Consider the following 6,177-nt stretch of genomic DNA (forward strand, 5'->3'; position numbering starts at 1 on the left):
GTCAACAGTGTCAAATGCACTGAGATCTAGAAGAACAAGAACCGAAACATGGTCCTGATCAGAGGCCATCAGTAGGTCGTTACTTACTTTTACCAGGGCGGTCTCTGTGCTGTGGTGTTCCCTAAAACCAGACTGAAACACCTCAAATTGATTGTTGTCCTGGAGATAATCACAGAGCTGACTCGTTACCACTTTCTCCAGAAGTTTTGAAATGAAGACTAGATTAGAGATAGAACTGTAGTTAGTGAGAACCTCTGGATCAAGAGATAGAACTATAGTTAGTGAGGACCTCTGGATCAAGAGATAGAACTATAGTTAGTGAGAACCTCTGGATCAAGAGATAGAACTATAGTTAGTGAGGACCTCTGGATCAAGAGATAGAACTATAGTTAGTGAGGACCTCTGGATCGAGAGATAGAACTATAGTTAGTGAGAGCCTCTGGATCAAGAGATAGAACTATAGTTAGTGAGGACCTCTGGATCAAGAGATAGAACTATAGTTAGTGAGAACCTCTGGATCAAGAGATAGAACTATAGTTAGTGAGGACCTCTGGATCAAGAGATAGAACTATAGTTAGTGAGGACCTCTGGATCAAGAGATAGAACTATAGTTAGTGAGGACCTCTGGATCAAGAGATAGAACTATAGTTAGTGAGGACCTCTGGATCGAGAGATAGAACTATAGTTAGTGAGAACCTCTGGATCAAGAGATAGAACTATAGTTAGTGAGGACCTCTGGATCAAGAGATAGAACTGTAGTTAGTGAGAACCTCTGGATCGAGAGTGGGTTTTTTAAGCAGAGGTTTAATTACTGCAACTTTAAAAATCTGAGGCACATAGCCTGATGTTATTGACAGGTTAATAATGTCAAGTATGAAAGTGCTAAGTAAGGGGAACAGTTCTTTAAGTAGCCATGTGGGAATAGGATCCAGAAGACATGTTGTGGACTTTGAGGAGGAAACAACCTGGGACAGCTGTCGAGGACTCACTGGTAGAAAGGAGTCAAAGTATGTATCAGTCATAGTGTCTGTGTCCGGTGAGGCTGCACTGGTTTATTAGACGAATCTAGCAGGTCTTGAATCTTTCCTCTAATAGTTACAATTTTTTCATTAAAAAAGTTCATAAAGTCATTGCTACTGAGATGAGGAGGGATGGACTGATGGACTGATGGACTGATGGACTGATGGACTGATGGACTGATGGACTGATGGACTGATGGACTGATGGACTGATGGTCTGATGGACTGATGGACTGATGGACTGATGGTCTGATGGACTGATGGACTGATGGACTGATGGACTGATGGACTGATGGACTGATGGTCTGATGGACTGATGGACTGATGGACTGATGGACTGATGGACTGATGGACTGATGGACTGATGGTCTGATGGACTGATGGACTGATGGTCTGATGGACTGATGGACTGATGGACTGATGGACTGATGGACTGATGGACTGATGGTCTGATGGACTGATGGACTGATGGACTGATGGTCTGATGGACTGATGGACTGATGGACTGATGGACTGATGGACTGATGGACTGATGGACTGATGGACTGATGGACTGATGGACTGATGGACTGATGGACTGATGGAATGATGGTCTGATGGACTGATGGACTGATGGTCTGATGGACTGATGGACTGATGGACTGATGGTCTGATGGACTGATGGACTGATGGACTGATGGACTGATGGACTGATGGACTGATGGTCTGATGGACTGATGGACTGATGGACTGATGGACTGATGGACTGATGGACTGATGGTCTGATGGACTGATGGACTGATGGTCTGATGGTCTGATGGACTGATGGACTGATGGTCTGATGGACTGATGGACTGATGGATGATGGACTGATGGCTCCGTGTCAGCCTGGCTTCAGTACTGAATAAGAACTTGAGGTTATTCTTATTTGCTTCTATAAGTGATGAGTAATATGAGGCTCTGGCTGAATTGATGTCTTGTATATTTTTAACTTCTCCTGCCAGTCCTGGTAGAATTCATTATGTTTTGATGAACCATTTCTTCTCTAGTCGTCTAGAAACCTGTTTTAATTGACGTGTTACTAGTAAACCAGGGAGCAAGACTACTTCTGTTGACAGTCTTTTGAGTTAGTGGTGCGATGAAGTCAAGCGTATTGTGCAACGAGTCTGTAAAACGGCCCACAAAGTTATCAATGTCGGGGTGACTATGGTAGAGTTTCTTGACTCACTGAGGCGTTTTACTGACACTGAGGGAATTATTTCATAAACTTGGTAACGACACTTTCAGACAGACTTTGAGATCCTGCTCTGTAGACTCGGCTCATTTAAAATGAAGTCAAAGGTTATTAATTGATGGTCGGAAAGAAGTGAATTCTGAGGAGAGACAATAACATTTTTAATTTCAAGTCCGTATGTTTGGACAAGATCTAATGTGAGCTTAAAACAGTGAGTCGTTCATGAACTGAGAGAAATGACTCCAGGATAGAGTTAAACCTGTTAGCTAAGCTATCATGGACCATATTATTATTATTACTATTATTATTATTATTATTACTATTATTACTATTATTATTATTATTATTATTATTATTATTATTATTATTATTATCATTATTATCATTATTATTATTATTATTATTATTATTATTATTATTATTATTATTATTATCATTATTATTATTATTATTAGTACTATTATTATTATTATTATTATTATTATTATTATTATTATCATTATTATCATTATTATTATTATTAGTATTATTATTATTATTATTATCATTATTATTATTATTATTATTATTATTATTATTATTATTATTATCATTATTATCATTATTATTATTATTATTATTATTATTATTATTATTATTATCATTATTATTATTATTATTATTATTATTATCATTATTATCATTATTATTATTATTATTATTATTATTATTAGTATTATTATTATTATTATTATTATTATCATTATTATCATTATTATTATTATTATTATTATTATTATTATTATTATTATTATTAGTATTATTATTAGTATTATTATTAGTATTATTATTATTATTATTATTATTAGTATTATTATTATTATTATATCAACATGGATGTTGATAAAAGTATAATACTTTCAAAAGAGTTGAAATCACAGTGTGGTCTAGTAAAGGTAGTATTAGATATACTAAGTATAATACTTTCAAAAGAGTTGAAATCACAGTGTGGTCTAGTAAAGGTAGTATTAGATACACTAAGTATAATACTTTCAAAAGAGTTGAAATCACAGTGTGGTCTAGTAAAGGTAGTATTAGATATACTAAGTATAATACTTTCAAAAGAGTTGAAATCACAGTGTGGTCTAGTAAAGGTAGTATTAGATATACTAAGTATAATACTTTCAAAAGAGTTGAAATCACAGTGTGGTCTAGTAAAGGTAGTATTAGATATACTGAGTATAATACTTTCAAAAGAGTTGAAATCACAGTGTGGTCTAGTAAAGGTAGTATTAGATATACTAAGTATAATACTTTCAAAAGAGTTGAAATCACAGTGTGGTCTAGTAAAGGTAGTATTAGATATACTAAGTATAATACTTTCAAAAGAGTTGAAATCACAGTGTGGTCTAGTAAAGGTAGTATTAGATACACTAAGTATAATACTTTCAAAAGAGTTGAAATCACAGTGTGGTCTAGTAAAGGTAGTATTAGATATACTAAGTATAATACTTTCAAAAGAGTTGAAATCACAGTGTGGTCTAGTAAAGGTAGTATTAGATATACTAAGTATAATACTTTCAAAAGAGTTGAAATCACAGTGTGGTCTAGTAAAGGTAGTATTAGATATACTAAGTATAATACTTTCAAAAGAGTTGAAATCACAGTGTGGTCTAGTAAAGGTAGTATTAGATATACTGAGTATAATACTTTCAAAAGAGTTGAAATCACAGCGTGGTCTAGTAAAGGTAGTATTAGATATACTAAGTATAATACTTTCAAAAGAGTAGAAATCACAGTGTGGTCTAGTAAAGGTAGTATTAGATATACTAAGTATAATACTTTCAAAAGAGTTGAAATCACAGTGTGGTCTAGTAAAGGTAGTATTAGATATACTAAGTATAATACTTTCAAAAGAGTTGAAATCACAGTGTGGTCTAGTAAAGGTAGTATTAGATATACTGAGTATAATACTTTCAAAAGAGTTGAAATCACAGTGTGGTCTAGTAAAGGTAGTATTAGATATACTGAGTATAATACTTTCAAAAGAGTTGAAATCACAGTGTGGTCTAGTAAAGGTAGTATTAGATATACTGAGTATAATACTTTCAAAAGAGTTGAAATCACAGTGTGGTCTAGTAAAGGTAGTATTAGATATACTGAGTATAATACTTTCAAAAGAGTTGAAATCACAGTGTGGTCTAGTAAAGGTAGTATTAGATATACTGAGTATAATACTTTCAAAAGAGTTGAAATCACAGTGTGGTCTAGTAAAGGTAGTATTAGATATACTGAGTATAATACTTTCAAAAGAGTTGAAATCACAGTGTGGTCTAGTAAAGGTAGTATTAGATATACTGAGTATAATACTTTCAAAAGAGTTGAAATCACAGTGTGGTCTAGTAAAGGTAGTATTAGATATACTGAGTATAATACTTTCAAAAGAGTTGAAATCACAGTGTGGTCTAGTAAAGGTAGTATTAGATATACTGAGTATAATACTTTCAAAAGAGTTGAAATCACAGTGTGGTCTAGTAAAGGTAGTATTAGATATACTGAGTATAATACTTTCAAAAGAGTTGAAATCACAGTGTGGTCTAGTAAAGGTAGTATTAGATATACTGAGTATAATACTTTCAAAAGAGTTGAAATCACAGTGTGGTCTAGTAAAGGTAGTATTAGATATACTGAGTATAATACTTTCAAAAGAGTTGAAATCACAGTGTGGTCTAGTAAAGGTAGTATTAGATATACTGAGTATAATACTTTCAAAAGAGTTGAAATCACAGTGTGGTCTAGTAAAGGTAGTATTAGATATACTGAGTATAATACTTTCAAAAGAGTTGAAATCACAGTGTGGTCTAGTAAAGGTAGTATTAGATATACTGAGTATAATACTTTCAAAAGAGTTGAAATCACAGTGTGGTCTAGTAAAGGTAGTATTAGATATACTGAGTATAATACTTTCAAAAGAGTTGAAATCACAGTGTGGTCTAGTAAAGGTAGTATTAGATATACTAAGTATAATACTTTCAAAAGAGTTGAAATCACAGTGTGGTCTAGTAAAGGTAGTATTAGATATACTGAGTATAATACTTTCAAAAGAGTTGAAATCACAGTGTGGTCTAGTAAAGGTAGTATTAGATATACTGAGTATAATACTTTCAAAAGAGTTGAAATCACAGTGTGGTCTAGTAAAGGTAGTATTAGATATACTAAGTATAATACTTTCAAAAGAGTTGAAATCACAGTGTGGTCTAGTAAAGGTAGTATTAGATATACTGAGTATAATACTTTCAAAAGAGTTGAAATCACAGTGTGGTCTAGTAAAGGTAGTATTAGATATACTGAGTATAATACTTTCAAAAGAGTGGAAATCACAGTGTGGTCTAGTAAAGGTAGTATTAGATATACTGAGTATAATACTTTCAAAAGAGTTGAAATCACAGTGTGGTCTAGTAAAGGTAGTATTAGATACACTAAGTATAATACTTTCAAAAGAGTTGAAATCACAGTGTGGTCTAGTAAAGGTAGTATTAGATACACTAAGTATAATACTTTCAAAAGAGTTGAAATCACAGTGTGGTCTAGTAAAGGTAGTATTAGATACACTAAGTATAATACTTTCAAAAGAGTAGAAATCACAGTGTGGTCTAGTAAAGGTAGTATTAGATATACTAAGTATAATACTTTCAAAAGAGTTGAAATCACAGTGTGGTCTAGTAAAGGTAGTATTAGATACACTAAGTATAATACTTTCAAAAGAGTTGAAATCACAGTGTGGTCTAGTAAAGGTAGTATTAGATACACTAAGTATAATACTTTCAAAAGAGTTGAAATCACAGTGTGGTCTAGTAAAGGTAGTATTAGATATACTAAGTATAATACTTTCAAAAGAGTTGAAATCACAGTGTGGTCTAGTAAAGGTAGTATTAGATATACTAAGTATAATACTTTCAAAAGAGT

General features: G+C 32.8%; 1 protein-coding gene across 1 annotated transcript in view; it reads left to right on the top strand.

The window, feature by feature from the left end:
* LOC148076156 (aminopeptidase Ey-like) overlaps nucleotides 1-6,177 on the top strand; it is a 43,860-nt gene that overhangs the window by 27,603 nt on the left and 10,080 nt on the right. The window lies entirely within an intron of this gene.

This window comes from Callionymus lyra, chromosome 6, assembly GCF_982586985.1.
Source record: "Callionymus lyra chromosome 6, fCalLyr1.hap1.1, whole genome shotgun sequence".
NCBI classification, from domain to species: domain Eukaryota; kingdom Metazoa; phylum Chordata; class Actinopteri; order Syngnathiformes; family Callionymidae; genus Callionymus; species Callionymus lyra.